Raw genomic sequence first — 18,479 nt, 5'->3', positions numbered from 1 at the left:
TTGTTACAACTGAGACAAACGCACGTTTTAGTGTTTACCTGTTAGAACTCTGGGGTACAGTTTTGTAGGACAGGGCACATTAAGCACTCTAATGAATATTGATACAATCCAAAGAACCCTCCCCCCTATTTTTTTTACCAAACTTTACAATGACAAAACCAAGTAGACAACACACAAAACGGTTTGAGAGCCCTATTTACAAAGTATTGATGACATACAAAATATGCCTGATGCCTCCAAAAAGGTTTCACATCAAAAGGAAGAAGAAAGGTATGCATAGTCAAAGATTCTACCAGCAGTCACAATTTCCAAAGGAGATTTTGCAGCCCATTTACTCCCCTGCTACATAAGATTATTAGTCTAAAAGGTATCTAAGCTGATCTTTCTACTAGATAGTTCCCTACAGCAAGTTTACTTCCTTTTTTGATTCCATTTTCAGAGCCCAAGGCAATGTACACTCCTCATCCCTCTGCTATAGGCAGTTCATAGTCCCATGAGAGATTTCCCAACACTTGTGTCATAAAATGTAACCCAGTGAGTAATGAGGAGTCATATTCTCTAGTCTTCTCTTCCACATCCTGGTACATAAATATGCATTCCTTCCACACAACTATCCACAGTGTGTCTGTTCCCTTCTGTGGTCAAGCGCACTCTGTGGGAAAAATGAATGTCTGATGCTAAGCCAAAGTCCCTCTGAGGGTTATAAATTAACAGAGGAGTCGCTGCAAGAGCACAAAAAGCTGATTGCCTCCATTTGTTGTGAGTGATAGTGGTGGAAGCAAATAGGAAGTAGCTTGGAAGGTGGAATCTGGAATGCAAGGGGAAAAAGAGGGGGAGGTAAGAAAGCAAACATCCTAAGTAATTGTGTACGGAAGTCAGGGCAGTCTATTTCAGTAAGGCCATGTGTCATTTTCTGGAGTATAGGGGATTTCAGCTAGGAAAGTATGGAATCAGACTTGGGAGTCTGATGTCTATGTAGTAAGCATGGTAACTGAAGGATTCTGAGAAGAAGGATGCTTTGATCTGAGAGCATCTTTAGAAGGATTGTTCACGGAATCCACATCACTTGGTAAATGGGTTGGTGGTGGGGAGACTATGTAGACTATTTCAAAACTCGGAGAACAGGACAAAATTGAAAGGGAGGGTATCATGAGGGCCAACATCTCATTGGTAATTTCAGAGGTGCTATAATCAAACAACGATGGGTTAGAAGAAAAGCACACCGATTAAAATGATAGTCATGAGGCTAGGCAGATGACTTAGTGAACAAAGTCTTGCTGCACTGGCAGTTCAGATCCCTGGTGCCCAGAACAGCTGGTGCTGGGGCTCTTCCTAAATTGATGCCTCATATCCTTGAAGAAATAGGACATTGAAAGAATGCTGATTTCTCAGATGTTGAAGACATGCAGGTGGTTGTTTTCAAGCAAGAAAAAAAGAAGTGTCATTTCTACTATAGTACATCAAAGACCTACACAATCTGATGGATACTACAGAAAGGGCAGTACAGGATGCCGTTAACACTTTTGAAGTTCTCATAAGACGTAAGTATTCTAGAGCTGGAGGTGAGGCACCATAAACTGAACTGGCCAAGCAGTTCATATCATGTGGAAAGACATGTCCTGGACTGGGTGGTATACTATTATGAAGTCTACTAGAAACTATGGTACTGATGGAGTTAGTGGTTGGAGTTAAAGACAATAACGCAATCTTCAAATCTTATTTAGTGCCCTAAGAAGAAAAGGAATGCTGGATTAGCTACTGTGGCTGAAGTTCGTGCTGTTGAGAGACATTTCGAAGCTAGTATTCTTGGTATTTGCTTGGGGAAATATTGGACTTTTAAATTGGCTAGGAATACTACTATACTCAGAGTAGATCAGGTAAGACAACACCAGCCAGTCGGCCCAACACCAGCCAGTCGGCCCATATGGCCAAAATGACTGAATGGCTTAATTTTCCTATAGCTGGAGATTATATTTGTAGTGTAGGTATTGCCTAATATTTCCATGGTCTTCTGAAATCAGGAAATGGTTTTGCGTTCGCAACCTCTGCTGTATGATGTAATAAGCATGCTACTGTTTGAAAAATGGCAAGGAATACAGCTAGTTATGTAGTTGTATGTGCATTTGTGGCAAGAAAAATTAAAGTCTGAGAATAAGTTTAACTTTTCTTTTTGTTTTTGTTTTGTTTTTTGAGAGGGTTTTTCTGTGTAGCCCTGTCCTGGAACTCACTATGTAGACCAGACTGGTCTCAAACTCAGAGATCCACCTGCCTCTGCTTTCTGAGCGCTGAGATTAAAGGTGAGCACCACCATTGCCCAGCAAGTTTAAGTTTTGTCATACTGTATATATTAGCTTTTTGTACTGTCTTTTAAAATAATATTTTGTAAATATAATATAATAAAATAATTATCCCTCCCCATTTTCTCCCATCAACCCCTTTCATGTACCCATATCCTTTCTGTCTCTTGAATTCATGCCTTCTTTTTCTTTATTTGCTGATTTGTGTGTGTGTGTGTGTGTGTGTGTGTGTGTGTGTATCTAAATATATGTACAATATACCTAGTCTGTGCAATGTTATTTGTATGTATATGAATTTAGGTAACCAACTGGAAAAGGCCATTTTGTTCCAGTTTCAGAAGTGGACAGAAATACTGTAAGAGCAGGAGGAACAAGTAGTTTGCTGTGAACTTTTGCCTCCTAGAAATGTGAGAGAAACTTCAACTGTGAAGTCCCAACAACGATGGCGCTGATAGACATGAAATGGGCAAATCTCACAAGGCCTCAACCTAGACAGAGAACTACAGGCAACTCAGTAATGCTGTCAAATATACTTGATTTTTTTATAAGACTACAATTCTCTCATGAAAATACTGAGTACTGACACTGAATGATAGTTTATTTTCTCTCCCAGAAAGCTCTGGTAGAAAGAAATGAAAAAATACTATTAGTTGAAGACTGTTAGGAAACAGAATTACCTTTCTAAAAAAATCAGCATCAGATATTTTTTATAGAAATGCAGACATTATATGAGATTGTTTTCTAAGTGGAGAGTTTAGTGGCTGACATACATACAGTGTGCCAAATTGGTGGAACTTCTCTATTTAAGGGAACTACATGGTCCCAGCAGTGAGGCACACATTCATCAAGAGGATGTGTTGTAGTAGCCCATCTTCATCCAAAGCCTGGATGGATTGGGGCTCCAATGATAGTTTGCCGAAATGACTTTGGTTTTTAAGGATCTAGATGAGCCAGAGGGTCCGGCTACAATTTAAAATATTCTCTTCATACTTGGCACTGAACAAAACATAACTTATTGAGGGGGAGAGAAATTATACAAATGAGGAGATCCAGGGATACAGGCCTAATACACTGTTATTGGCTAACAATGCAAGTCCTACTTAAAATGTTTTTTTTTTCAGTTGAATGATCCTCATGGACATCTTTATATTCATTTTCTTCATTTTTGAATCTTTGAAGTAGATGCTATTATGTTTTAAAGAAGAGAAAACAAAGTCACAGAAAGGTTAAATAATTTTCTCAACTCCACTTAGCTAATAAAAGACTAGGCAACTTTCATGTAAACAATTAACTTTCCAAGAATTGTTAACAGAACAAGAATTTCAACATCAATGTATGAGGTAGAGACAGATGAACAGCTCTCAAAGTTCCTTGGTTGACTCAGGAGAACAGAAAAAATAAATAAATGCTTGGTTTTTAAAAATAGTTGATTCTTTACAATTTTCATCTGAAAAATATTCATATAAATATTTGAAAAGCCCATAATTCCATTTGTTAGAAAATTACTTTAAGAGGCATTTAGCTTAATTATTTGAAGTTACCTTTGTGAGCTGTGAGTGTAGTTCTGATATAGAGTGCTTATTATATTCAAAGCTTCTTCTTCTTCTTCTTCTTCTTCTTCTTCTTCTTCCTCTTCCACCTCCTCCTCCTTCTTCTCTTCTTCTTCTTGGGTTTTTACACAGGGTTTCTCTGTGCAGCTTTGTAGACCAGGCTGGTCTGGAACTTACAGAAATCCACCTGCCTCTGCCTCTGCCTCCTGAGTGCTGGGATCAAAAGCATATGCCACCACTGCCTGGCACTAAGAAGGACAAGGAAAAGGAGCCCCATTACTATCACTATCGCACCTTCATTACCTTCTAAAAGTCTCCAGTGTCTGAGTAGCCCCTCTGTCTTTTGATGTCATGTGATGTTAACATAGATGTTCAGCCTCTTTGCTCTATTCTGGCTTCTGGGTTTTAAGTACAGAGATCCAGTCAAGCTAGGTCAAGAAATAACAGCCTTGATCTTTGGTTTGCCTAGGTTACGTGGAATGTAAAAAAAAAAGCAAGTAGGAACTCTTAACCCAGGTTTCATTTGGGAAGTACAAATGCAGAGAAGTGAATGAGTAAGGGAAGAAGACATGTGGAGGCTGGTGAGCATCAACGGGTTATGAAATACTACAGTCCAGACCCTGGGGACCATGATGGCGACACAGCTGGCCAGTCAGCAGGTTCTGGGGCTTCAGACAAGTCATAGTGACCAATTCTAAGGGTCAGACTAGAAGGTGCTTCATCAGCGCGGTTCCCTCCTATCGCTTTATAGTGGATTGTAGCTTGTTCCACAGGGTGTTAGCTCTGTCTCACTCTCTGACACCTTCAGTGTTTGTTGAGACTTTTTAGTTCAGAGGCCTGGAGTGGCCAAGGAGTCCTCCTAGCAGTCAGGAGGACTGTCTGGCAGGTGAGGGGTAGAGGCAATCCAAGGAGGCAAACAAGATTTATGTTACAATGACATTTTGCTGAGTGCTATGATAGGATTGTTATATTACAACTTCATCAAAATCCTGTGAGATATTGATTAGATTATGACTCTCAGATTTAGATGTATGAAAATTAAAATAGGAGTAGGAGTAGACTGAGATGATTCTGGAAGCCATTGGACCTGATATCCTACACTCTGACTGGCATATTTTGATTTTGAAGGCACTTAGTTTACAGCAATGATTCTCATCTTCCCTAATGCCATGACTCTTTAATGTAGATCCTTAGGTTGTGGTGACCTCCAACCATTTTTTGTTGATACTTCATAACTATAATTTTGCTACTGTTATGAATCATAATGTAAATATCTGTGTTTTCTGATGGTCTTAAGCAACCTCTGTAAAAGGGTCATTTCAACCCCCAAAGGGGTCGAGACCTATAGATTGAGAACCACTGGTTAAGAAAGCTTAGTAAAGTAACACAATTCCAGGAAATATACAGTGGGATGTTTTGAGAAGTAGAGCTGGACATTTCCACTCCGTTCCAGAACAACTGAACAAAGCATTCATACTTTCAGATCATCTCTGTCAGTAAATAGGGCATAAACAACAGGAAATTTAGGTAACTATTATAAATAAATTGGTTAGAAACTGTAGGTAACCCACAAGACACATATTTGATGCTCTGGGAATGTGGGTATCTAAAAATTCTGAGGAGCATACTACGTGTGTGCCAACTCTGGAATGTTCTGCTTCTGTTTTTCCATAACATGGTCTGAAATTGAAAGCTGCAGGAAAGGGCAGGTCATCTAAGAGCTATTGAGGTGTCATTCTTTTGGTTGCAGGCAGGCAGTAACAGAGAAATCAGTCAGAGGCGCCTGGAGTAATGCCTGGGTTTGCTTTCCCATTGGAATGCACCAGATAGGGCAGAAAACTACACAAGAGGACATTAAGATGCTATAAGGACTGGGATGAAAACTGAGCAGACACAACCACAAATGCTCTTACGCCCTTTTCATCTTTTCGATCACCACAGCACACGTCCATCATTGGTTGACTGTTTTTATATTTGCACCATTCTATAAAGATGTGGCCAGCCTTAATGCATTTCAAGTAAAATATAAATGGCTTTCAGGTTTTCTGTTCTGAATTATTTATGGTATGATTTCCTTCTTTTTGAACAGTCCAAATCTGATCACGGGAAATGACAGTATTATAACCTTCTATCAGGCAAAATGTTAGCTCCGTTTTCCTTTATTTACAGATAGTTTGTGTGTGTCTGTCTCATATTTACCATTGTAGCAGGTGCTGTGGGAGACAGCAAATCCCTGGGCAAGATGGCACTACTGCATTCTAGTTGGTATTGGATGTAGGAAAAAATAAAAGTGATAAAGGTTTATTAAATTGCATAATTAGATAAAATATGTCCATGTGAATAAACACACTATGGTTGAGAGTGTAGCTTGTACTAATATGTGGAGAGTTGGATACAGAACACATAATTAGATCTGAAAGAACGTATTTGATCTAGGAAGAAGATACATTTGTGATTGGCAGATAGTTGACCTACATCTAGACTATGTTCATCTAATTGACAATTTCTGCTATTCATTTGTTCCAGAAGCTAGACAGATTGATTTGGACATCAATTATTCTTCCGTGCATCATATAAAGAATTTATTCCAGGGTCATTCCTCTTTGCCATGGTCCTGTTATGTAGCCTTGCAGAGAGAGATATATGCTGTTATTCTGCCCTTTGTCACCATCGCAGACTTGGTCCACCTGTCTACTGCTATCTTCCTACCATTAACATCATGAAATGCCTTTGGCAGCATAAATCACTTTATTACTAAGCTGTAAAGTAGAGCAAGGGATTAATATTGTATGAATTGCATTCCATTCAATATTTTTACTTTAATGGGAAGAGACCTCAGTATAGTCTAGGAAATACATCCTTAAAACTGCTGAGTAGCACGTATTGAGTGAACTGCATTAGCAAGCCCCATAGTGCCTGGAAATTTTGATTGCAAAGGTTGTTTTTTAATAAATTCAGGTTTACTTCTGAGGTCCTCATTTTCTTTAGGAATTCAATTGATTGAGGCAGCCTGACTCTCAGGAGTAACTACAAGAAATTAGATTAGACTGTGAAGTCTAAGCAAGGCCCCGACTGATGATATGACCCTCTCAGCATCATCAGGAGACAAGGTTTCCTGCTTTGTTATGGGAGGTAATTGATATGGAAAGCTTTTGAAAACGGAAGTTTATAGGAGCAAGGCCAAGTCAATGATGTTTTGTTTCATCCCAGGTATTTCAATAAGATCTTAGTTGGCAGGTCCTAATGCCGAGTTACGAAATCCAAGTTTAGGGACGATATTAACCTCCTTTGCAATAAACAGAAGTTAAGCTAGAAAGGATAAAAATAAAATTCCCTCTAGATCAGTGGAATTGCTCTTTAAGGAACAGGGGAAGAAAAGGCTTTGCAGAAATAACAGACTCAGCTTCCTTTGATGTGTGTTTATTTCTCCTGGGCCATTTAATAACTACATCTTTAAAAATTCCTTCTTTTTTGCTTGAAGGTTGAGAATTCATTTTGCCTTCTATTGTGTATGATTTCAAACAGAACCTTTAACAAAATTAAAGATACATGGGTCCAGTCCTGAATTTTCCTGCCCAATGAGTTTCAGCCTTCATATCCCCAGTGGAAGAAATACTTGGCTGGCAATATTGATTTGTCCAAGACCTTTCCCAGGGGCTTCCCAGGGAGCACTCCGTTCCTGGATCATTATCAGGGATTCACCCTCTTCTCTCCTGCTCGACAATGAACTCTGGAATGCAAATGAGCATAAGGTTTTAGTGGTAAATCAAACTTCTGGTCTAGTTTATGAATAGAGAGATCCTTTTTACCTGTTACTATGTCATTGTTGGGAGCGCACCACTTGTGAGACATGTCTAAGCACTGTGACCTACAAGGTAAACACATGGCATTAGTCAGCATCTATCACAAGAAATGGCTTTGCTTAGTGAGACTAGTACTTCAGCTCCCAAATTCTGACTTTGACACTGACACAGGAGTATCACTTGGAGAGTATATTCTCTCTAGCACTTCATTGAAGGGTTATGATTTGGATGTACTCTAACCTTTAATGTCCATGTTGGCTCTGTCAGACATTTATTAATGCATCATGAATGAATGATAATACAAATGTTACTGCGATACAAATATAACATTCCCATTTGCAGTCCCTTCCAGTCATTGGGGAACTAGGCTGTAAGTTTTATAGGGATCTGGGCTATGGTCTTGTTTGTTTGCTCTTCTGTCCTTGGAGCCTAACACAAGGAGGTGTTCAAATATTTAGTATATCAGTATATATAAATATTTATATTTTTGTTAAATGTGTTACAAACTCAACCTGTAGGTATTTAAGCATAAAGGAAGTAAGCTGTTGGTGTGGTCAACCCTAGAATGGAATTGTGTGCCTGGCCTTAGGAGTGATATTGTGAGACCCAGATTCATAGGCCTTGCCTTCACCACTCATTGTCTTTTATCTGGTGAATCATGACCATAGCTAGCTCTTAGCTCTTATCAGTCCTTTGGCATCAAGAGGTGTCACTTTCCTTCTTTGGTTTGGGGGTCTCTTTAAACTGATCTTAGTGACTTTGTTGGTTATCTCTTGTCAACTTAACATGAAAAGAAAGAACCTCAGTTGAGGAATTTCCTTAACCAGATTGGCCTGTGGGCATGATTGTGTGATGTTTTCTTAATTTATTGTTGATGTAGGAAGGCCCAGGCCATTATGGATACTGCTATCCCTGGACAGGTGACTGTATAAGAAAGCAAACAAGGAGAGCAGACATCCCCACGTAAGAACGCATACCACAGTGTGGTGGGCTGTGGTAAAGACACGGGGGCAAAGGAGAAAGCTGAATTGGAGCTGATGCTTAGAACAGCAAAGGATGGAAGGTTCTGGTAAAAGAATATTTCAGATCCCAAGCCACTTCCAGTTGTCCAGGGTTCCAGAATATTAAACACAGAGGAAATAACACAAAGTTCTTGAAAATTGCTATATATCATAAATGTTTACATAAAAACCATTCATACATACAAGATGCTATTCATAGGTCACCAAGGGCCTTATTTTCGAAAGCCAGTTAAGCAACAGGACTCATGGAAAATTGCATGCATGATGAATACCCTGTGAGAATACTTGTATGTATTGTTTGGAGATAATGCCAGCATCCCAACACTGAAGTTGTTCTAAATGCTAAACTGTGGCCAAATGGTTTTCCTCCACATGCGCCTCCCTAGTCATAAGCACCTCGATAGAGCGTGTTAGGATGAATGAAAAGCAACAGTAACCAGTATGGATGATAAATATCCTATCTCATGTATCTGTATGTGTGTGTGTATTTTAAAGAACTACAACAACAGTAAAAAGTTAAAAAAATCATGCAAGAGGACCTCACAGAATTTTAGAATAAATATAACTGAGAACCCCACAATTCTCCTTTCTGAGAAAAGCAACTGGCAATGGCCAGACAGTGCTTGCAGTTTTCCATTCTTTATACTATTTCACGCAAGGCTGTTATCCTGTCTCAAGGCATTGGGTAACCTTAGAAGTAAACACCAAATCATTGTTTGCTCATCAAACCAGCTAATAAAACACTGAAAAATGTCCTTAGTTGAGAGAGAAGCTTGGAAACTTGAATGATTTAGCCTTAAAAAGGGAAGTATGGCTTATGTTAAACATAAAAAATGTTTAAAGAAAATACCCAATATGGGGGATTTGCACAAATTCTGATCTAGATAAAGTGTCCTAGAATCCCACAGGTTCTGGGGTTTTTTCTGCAAGCTCCCACCACCATTACTCATTCTGACATAGTCTAAAGGGATTTGGCCAGCAGTGACTGTCCCTCCTCTGTACTGTGTTTTTGTCCTGGCAGGTACGGCTCTCCGTGATAGATGTCACAAACATGCACAGCCAGCATGGACATAAAAAGACAGTGGTGTCTCAAAGAAAAAAATAGCAGGGAAAGTGATAAAATGTGATGAACAAGCTTATTTTCTCACAGTTGCTAGTCACTTCACTCTTTAAAAGGAAAAAAAAGAAGTATATGTTGGGAAACATTATTAGGAAGAATATCCTTTAATTGAGGGTGATATATTTGACAGTAAATTGTAGGTGGGTGTTTAAGGGGAATGAATGCTGCTTTAATGAGCTCTCATAAACTGGGAGGGAAAAAAATCATGAGATAGTTGACAGTTTTTCCAGCATGAAAACTTTCCTTTTAGTTTGAATCACAGAGTTTGATTCTTTGGGCTTGACCAGGCAGGCACTGACAGGACTAATGTGTTGATTTAACACCATTGATTAAGTGGATTAAAGAAGATTTGAAAATATACTTGGTATGTTCAAGGGTCATGCATGCATAAAATCTGTTTGCAATGTTTATTTTTAGTTTTTTTTCTTGACTAATCTTGCTCTTCCTAATGGTGTGATAGCCTTTAAGTTCTAAAACTATAGGATTAATTATTGATTATTCACATGTAACAAAATAAGACAGCCAATGCAAAATGGTAGATGAGGTAGAAATGGTGAAATATGAAGGTAACACTTTGAGATGTAGCATCAATGTTTATATGCAGACAGCTGAGGTGAACCCAATATGACAACGTGGTTGGCTGGGCTTGAGAGATACAGTTGCACACCTGTCCTCAGTATGACTAGTTTGCTTCAAGCTGAGAGTTTCTGATTCTGCTGTCTTTTGTTTGGATCCCTAAACAGAAAAAATAGAATCACAAAGAAACATTGCCTATAGTCCTACAAGTGTGACATTATAGCTCTCATTGAAGTAACGCAACTTTAATGTTAAATGAAGAATTGTATGTTGCTGCTGCCATTTTCCAATACTGGTTTTGATGTTTATTCGCCTGTTTTTAGGTATATGTAGTAGTTTATTGAAGAAAGTATTCTTTTGTTGTTGTTCTCTCATATATTAAATATTGATAATAGTTTCTCCTTCCTCCACTCCTCCCAGGACCTACCTTTCCCATCTTCTGTCTCCCCCAGATCCATTTCTTCTCTGTTTCCCTTCAGAAAAGAGCAGGCCTCCCAAGGATATCAACCAAACACAGCATAACAAGTTACAATAAGACTAGGCACAAGCCCTCACATCAAGATTGGATGAGGCAACCCAGTAGGAAGAAAGGGTTCCAAGTGCAGGCAGAAGTCAGAGACACACTCACTCCCACTATTAGGAATTCCATAAGAGCACCAAGCTACACAACCATAAGGTATATGTAGAAGACTTAGCACAGGCTCTGGGATTGTCCCTTCAGTCTCTGTGAGCTCTATGAGGCCTACTTAGTTGATTCTGTGGATAGTGTTCTTGTGGGGTCCTCGATCCCTCTGGCTCCTATAAACCTAAAGGAAGTATTCTTTATTGTGACTTATAATAAATAATTTATCAAATGTGAACTTGATACATATTAAATTTATAACATAGATGCTTATGAGATGTCCATATTGTATACTACTATGTGTTATATGTATTTATACAAGTATTTATTTAATACTTGTGTAGGTTATATAGGAGAGTTTCATTTCTCAAAGCAAGTTTACATTGTTACCACTAGTAACATTGTTGGACAAGGACCCATAGGGTATATAGAGCTCCTACATCAGTGTGTTGACACTGTTTTGACAGTCTATTCTCATATGATCAAATTGAAGAAATGCAATGCCAATTAGCAAAAGTAACTCCCTCATCTGGTCACTTTGTGAAAACAGAATCTGGCCATGGAATCCTAATTATGACACCATAAGTCTGGGTTATAGGTTTTGAGACCTCTGGTTGACTCTAGGTAGTAGTATAAAGTTATAGAGTATCTCAAAGAGAAGAAATTGGAAATGCGTCCCTATCCAGGCTTGAAGGTTCTAGATGGTCCTGGGCACTGCAAGGAGAGGCATCTATAATGGTGAGGGGGGGTGTTAAGAGCACTATTCACTTATTCCTTCCATTCCATTCTTTAACAATGTAAAAGTCTCTTTTGGTGTCTCTAGATTGACAATTCCCCATCTTTAAGTGCCTTTCTGTCCTCCCTCCCTCCCTCCTTCCCTCCCTCCTTCCCTCCCTCCTTCCCTCCCTCCTTCCCTCCTTCCCTTCCTTCCTCCCTGCCTTCTTTCTCTTTTTCTTTACCGAGACTATGACTGAGTTCACAAACACTCTACTCCTAACCACAGGAAAACCATGGGGATGATGCAGTAAGCTTTATTGGGATGTCCTAGTACAGATGCTTGGGCTTGCCCATGGTTCCAGTTCTTCTCCAGCAAGAACACCAAAAAATTGACAGCCAGGAGGATGTTGTACACCAGATTATCATCAGTCATCTTCATGTGGCTAACAGCAATGGCCAGACACAGCACCTTCTTCATCTGGAACCTGATCATGGATTTCACCTCATCAACTTTGGCCATCCTGTTTTCATTGTGTGTCATCAGGAAAGGGAACCTACCAGTCCTATTTGGCTCTGGGCCCAGGATACATGGGATCTGCTTAATTAGAGACTCAGAGGCCAAAAAGGCATCATAATTCTTTGCCAGCTTTTTGACTAAATTCTTGTTCTTATTAAGCTTCTTTAGCACATCAATGCCCACGCGGGGGAAGGGGGGTGTGGCTTCATCACAGTGCTGGTAGTCCCCAGAACACAGAGAACTTGGGGCAAGGAGTATAGTTAAATCTGATGGCACTCCAGAAGTGTTTGCCGTTCTGCTGGTCACAGTTCTTCAGGCTGATGTGCAACACCACCATTTCCAGCGACTTGCAGCACTTGCTCGGGTTCCTGTGCAGGACTTCCAGAACTGCCTAGTACAGGGTGTTCTGAGAGACTTTGCTGCTCATGCTGCTCAAGCCACAAAAATCAGAGATGAGCCTTCCATCTTCTCATTTGTTATTCTGGAGAGAATTTGGTCAGCTAAATTTGAGTGAATTATCTACATCTACAGTAATCCATAATGGACAAGGAAGATAACAGAATAGGATTTTTATGATACATACATGAACATTTCCATTTCAACAGCCTGTATCAAAACACAGATCACAACAGGTGGGGACCCCTATGAGTCAACAGCTACTCTTAAGTGGCATTGATTACAGGTACAAATATCCTTGGGATTTTGAACCCCAGTTTTGAGCTTCTCAGATTTCAAGGGGCATTGACAAGTAATGCATCTAAGAATGCAACAAATAAAAACATGGTTACTCAGAATTGCATGGATAGTTTCTGGAAAAGACTAGACCCATGTCTATAGCACCATGACACTTATTCAATGCAATGGATTTATAACCCCGTTGGTGTTAAAAATTGTTTCAAAATGTAACAAGTCTCTTTATCATTCTAGTTAATATGACTGCACACTCCAAAAAGGCATGCTCCCTACTGCTCATGAGGCATTGCAATGACTTGTTTGATCCTTTGCTCTGGAGCTCATATTCAACCAGCAGTCTATAATTTCCTGCGACACTCCTTTTTCCTTTTTATTAGGAAGAAGACGCATTTCCCTTATTTCATCTTCAGAGATTTTTTTGTGTCCTTTATAATTCTTCAAAGTGATTGAAGAGTGGCTATGCGGTGACAGCAGTAAAGCAATTTGTGAGCCTTCAGAAATATGCAGTTCAAGTCACATTTATTTTTATGTGTTAACAAAGTAACACAGGACACCCAATATATCCTGTCCAGGTCCTCCTATCCAGAACTCTGGCTGTTCCAGAAAATTGTCTCTGAAAGGGTATCTTTAAAATGTGGAAGAAATACTGGTAGCACTAAAGAAAATATGTTTTATCCTTTTTGTAAGAGCTAGTGGGATTATGAGAGCTATTGGTTGGGAATATTGGTCTCGCACTAAACATTACATTATTCTTTTTGCGTCCCTGTCAAGAACCTAGTGTCAAGACTTTGAAGTTAACAGTTGAGAACTCTGAGTTGGCATAGATCATTATAGTAACCATTTTACCCATGTAGACCACACCATAAAATTACTGCAACAAACAAGAGTGCCTCAAGGAGGCATCATGGTGCAAACCTGCAATTCTAGCTCTGGGTAAGCTGAGGCAGGAGAATATCAAGGTCAGGGCTGTTGGGAGGCACTGCTGGTCAGAAGTTGCAGTCTACAATGGCCTGGCAGCTCTGTCCCAGCGTGCTGCAACATGGAAGACACCCTCCCCCACAGCAGAGGCTTCCTGCTCTTTATTTGGAGAATGTCTCTAGACCCAGATGCCTGATTTACCTCAAGTATGACCCCCTCATACAGTTCCCTGCAGAAGCTTTCCCCTGTTGCCCATATAGTAATTAGACATTGTGCTAGGAGCCTTATGATAGGAGCAAGTTGTTTAAGGCAAATCAGGTTGTGCTCCATACACTGCCCCTGACTCTATAAATGTGCCCTCACTCTTGAATAAAGTCGAGCTGTAGCACTGAAACACTGTGCTAGAAGCTATTTCCATCATAGCACCAGCAGGACAAAGCCCTGCTTGTCATTTCTGCCCTCTCTGCCCTTGTGTCCAGGTAGCCAAAGGACCATGAAGAAAGAAGGAACCCCCACAGGGCCAGTTTGGGATGCACACTGAGACCCTGAATCAGGATATAAGATAAAAGAAGAAAATGTATGCTCCAAAAGTCTCTCTATCTCCCTCTGCTGTGTGTTGTGTGTATACATGCATAATTCCAGAATATCCATTTTGATTCATGGTATCACAAAAGCTCCTTTCAGAAGATACTGAAAGCAGTCTCCAGGAGATACTGAGATATAAGGAACTCAGTTACTGGCGAGAGAGGAACTTCTGTGGAGGTGCCAATTGTTTTGTTCGAAGTCAGTATCTGGTTGTCATCATCATAAAGACATCTCTGATTTCTACTTCAAAAGTCTTACTCAGTTTTCACTCTCCTCTGATGTTTCTTCCTGGCATCCTGCTCCCCACGGGAAGGGCTTCAAAGGATTATTTTCCAAACCTAACTGGACATAATTCTCCCACATATACACTGTTGTCCCACCCCTACTTAACAAAATCTTTTGAGATTTTCAGGAATTAACCTGGCCTGTTCTTTCTTTAAAACATCATTCAGCCTAACTAGGCACTGAGAAAGAGTGATAGTGGAGGAAGATTTTTTTTTAATTAAGGAATGGTTCAAAGAGTCAAGACATTATGGGGGAGAATTCTGAAAATGTTCGTGAGCTTTTGGAGGCCCACCGATCTCTGTCTTTAGAGAAACTTGCTCCCTCAGAGACAACCTGCTTGAATAATAGCATAGAGCATGTGACTGAAGTTGGTACTAGCAGAGCACAGAAGTCTGCAGGTGTCCAGACAAAATTATTGATCCCAGTTCACCATAAATATTCCACTAGATTCAGGGGGTAAAGTTATTGCTTTTTGAGAATAATCTTCTAGAGGGAACACACCATGAGGGACTGGCTTTACAAAGACAAATATTACATGATTCCCCAGGGTAGGGCAGGGATGTTTCCCTTAGGAAGTCATTACATCCAGGTTGAGCTATCAACAAACCATTCCAGGGCTTTAGTCTAATTAAAGTGTACACAATTTAGGGGGTGTAAAATAGAGATGCTGAAATGCCAGCAGTTATGCTGCTGACACAACTGTTCTAAGTGTACTTGATATAAATGGTGCTGACATAGGCCTTCTCCTTGAGAACAGCTGTTAAGGTGCCTTCTGGCCAAATCCCTTGGGTTAGCTCAGTGCACTGTCTAGGCTGAAAAGGGAAGCATCTTCTACCAAGAATTAGTCTCTCATCTCTAGTCTGAAAGTTTTATCTACTGATCAATTACTTAATTTGCTCACCTCACCTTCTTTCGAGGTATGGCTTCTCTCTTATTTTTTTTTAATTTGGGTGGTACAAATTGGACCTGATAGATTTTTTTAATTTTTTCCATATTTTTTATTTAACTTTTTACGCATGTCACTTTCAGTTCCCTCTCCCTCCCCTCCTCCCCAATCTTCAATCCTCCCAACACCTCAGCTCCACTCCATCCCCCCTTCCCTCTTGAAAGCCACCATTACTCATCTTTATATCACAGACCTTTTGCAGAGCTTCAAAGGTGACTAGTATTTACTGAGTTTGGGATGGAATATGAATCCACACTTATTATTGTGTAAAATAGGTTGTTTTGTGCTGATTCACATTATTGTCATTTGAGAGTTACCATGTTAACTGACACGGTAGCTAAGATCTTTGTAGAAATTCACAGATTAAGTACACACAGACAAAGGGTTTAAGACATTCTGTGCCTGTGAGCAGGTCATGAACCTCCTTCATTGATCCATTATTATGTGACTAGAACCTGCATTTGACTGCATTTGGAGCTGCAGTGTTTGCAGAAGGCTTTTTGAAAGTGACACCTTCATCCACACTGTCTTTAGTGCTTCTCATTGATGATTTTGTAAGGTAGTCAACTGTTAGAGGCATTCATTCCAGTTGTCCAAGAAGCCAATGGCAATATGGAATTTTACATAGAAGAGATTTATGGGAAGAGCTCCATGAAGCATAAAGGAGGCAGAAACAGGAGGTACAAGGGAACCTACAGATCCTGAAGTGTTAAGGGTAGGTTTATCAGACATATGGTCCAAAGACAGTATAGATCCCTAAAGGCTCCAAAGTAGCACCACAGACACACCAGAGGAAAGGAACTTTGGTTTTTTGTTGTTGCACACAGAAAGACCCATTTGTAGCCATAAAGAAGACTACCTGGATCTCATTTGAAGAGACCTGTGTGGCAGCAGGGTTGGGTCCAGCTCTGTCAAGTCCATTATGCTTCTTCCAGGCAACGATGGAACACACAGAGATCTTAAGAGCTTCATTTTCCCACCCAAAGTAGAACCCTTAAATGAATCAATTAGGCGATGCTTTGGGGACAAGTTATGAGTTATTAAATGAAGACTGTAGCCATGGTAACTGTTTAGTAAAGAAGGAGATCAGATGGGCATTGTCCATAAAGTTTGAGTAAATCTTAAAACAATATATAAAATTGGGTGAATAATAAAAAACCAAGACAGTGTTATGTGCACATTCTCTCCTGCCACTTCGTGAGGGGAGGATGGGTGCATGGAAGACCCTCTTCTCTAAGCAATGGAGCAGAAAATGAACCACTATATCTAGAAGTCAACAGATGCATGGCATGGGTGCAGAGGGAGGTGTTCTGAGAAGGGAAAAATGGCAAGAACAGGAAGTTTTAAATAGAGGTTTTCTGGGTAGGAAAATGTAAAACTTGAAGGAGATGAATGCTCTTAGAAAAACCACTCACTCATGTAACAAACAATTGTGGGTCAGTTAGTGTGCCAGATACTGCTGTGGGTGGTTGGGACATGGCAGAAACAAAGCAAAGATTTGTCCCTTCCTCCTGCAGCTTAAGTTTTAGCAGGGAGGAACTAATGTGTATAAAAGCAATACAAAAAACACACAGGTAACCCATCTGAACAGGTTTCACATAGACTTTGTTTTTCAGCAGGAGTTGCCTTGTGATTACTGGGAGCCTAGTCTGTCCCCAGTCCCCTTGCTTCCCCTAAGGTTTTCCCTGAGTTTCTATAGCTTCCCTGGAGAAGGACTCACATCACTTGCAGAAATTCATCAACTGTAATTTCTAGGAAGTCACAGCCTGGATATTTTATTTAGTTAATATATTTGATCTCTACTAAAGCCTGAATTTAATTGGATTTTAATTATCTTTCCCAAACTTCTTCAGAGGCTATATTTAAAATGACATAATCGACTATTACCAGATCAAAACACACAAGTCTTCAGTGGTAAATTTAATGGAATAAATCCATAGAAATGTCACCAGCTAAAGAGCCATGATCATGACCTAACATCTATAGATCTCTTTGGTCATAAATAGCAGATGACACCACAAATGTGTTTAACTACAAGGAAGGAGACATATCAATGCACTAAGCCCATGATCTTTGTTGACAGGAGGAGAAAGCCACATGGGAAATGATGACTTCAAGTGTGAAGGGTCACAGTCAGAGCCTGACTCCAGTCCGGAGCAGTAGACGTATACAATTTTGATTAGCTTTAGTGACAGCCTGTCTGTGTCTCTTTGGAAGGTATCTTTTAAGATCTTTTTGGCTTATCTTTTTAGGAAAACAAAACAAAACACAGAACTTCTGATTCATAAAAGCCTATGACATACTTTAAAAGAGAATAATGATGAACTCTCAAACTATTTCCCCAGTCCAATCTCAAGACTATACTAGGTCCTCCCTCCCCCCTCTGTGTGTGTGTGTGTGTGTGTGTGTGTGTGTGTGTGTGTGTGTATGTGTGTGTTTTGTCAGCAATGATCTGAGGATATGGGGCACATTAGCAAAGAATCTGCCATTAAGCTGTATCTCAAACCCCAGAGATTACATTATTACTTCTCAAAGAAGCAAAAATTAGTAGCTCTGAGCAGTAGAAGCTTTGCATGAAGCTGGAGTATATTAATAACTCTTAATTAATTAAAAGATTGAAGAGGTGACAAGACACAGAACTTATGGCAACACTGCCCATGCCTCATACAACTGCCACTTTAGGCAGCAGGCACCCTCACCATCTTCACTCTCTTTTATGGCTCTTCTGCATTCTGCTCCATCATCTGATGAAGCTGTGCTCATGGGGTTGTCATGATGAGGGCTCCATGGCCCTTCTTCAGTTTGGTCTTCTTTCTGGGATCCCATGA

General features: G+C 39.9%; 1 long non-coding RNA gene and 1 pseudogene across 1 annotated transcript; both read right to left on the bottom strand.

Moving 5' to 3' along the window:
• Positions 1 to 7,251: 7,251 nt before the first annotated feature.
• On the bottom strand, positions 7,252 to 11,721 carry LOC106021323. Its single transcript, XR_001196622.3, has 2 exons — positions 7,657 to 11,721; positions 7,252 to 7,577 (listed from the first exon to the last, which is right to left on the bottom strand). It is a non-coding gene; the product is annotated as an uncharacterized LOC106021323 (long non-coding RNA).
• Positions 11,722 to 11,929: 208 nt separating this feature from the next.
• Positions 11,930 to 15,694, bottom strand: LOC106021322 (annotated as a pseudogene).
• Positions 15,695 to 18,479: the final 2,785 nt, after the last annotated feature.

The sequence above is a fragment of the Mesocricetus auratus genome, unplaced genomic scaffold (assembly GCF_017639785.1).
Source record: "Mesocricetus auratus isolate SY011 unplaced genomic scaffold, BCM_Maur_2.0 Super-Scaffold_100021, whole genome shotgun sequence".
Taxonomy (NCBI): domain Eukaryota; kingdom Metazoa; phylum Chordata; class Mammalia; order Rodentia; family Cricetidae; genus Mesocricetus; species Mesocricetus auratus.
The sequence above is the reverse complement of the archived record's forward strand: the minus strand, read 5'-3'. Positions and strand labels throughout refer to the sequence as shown.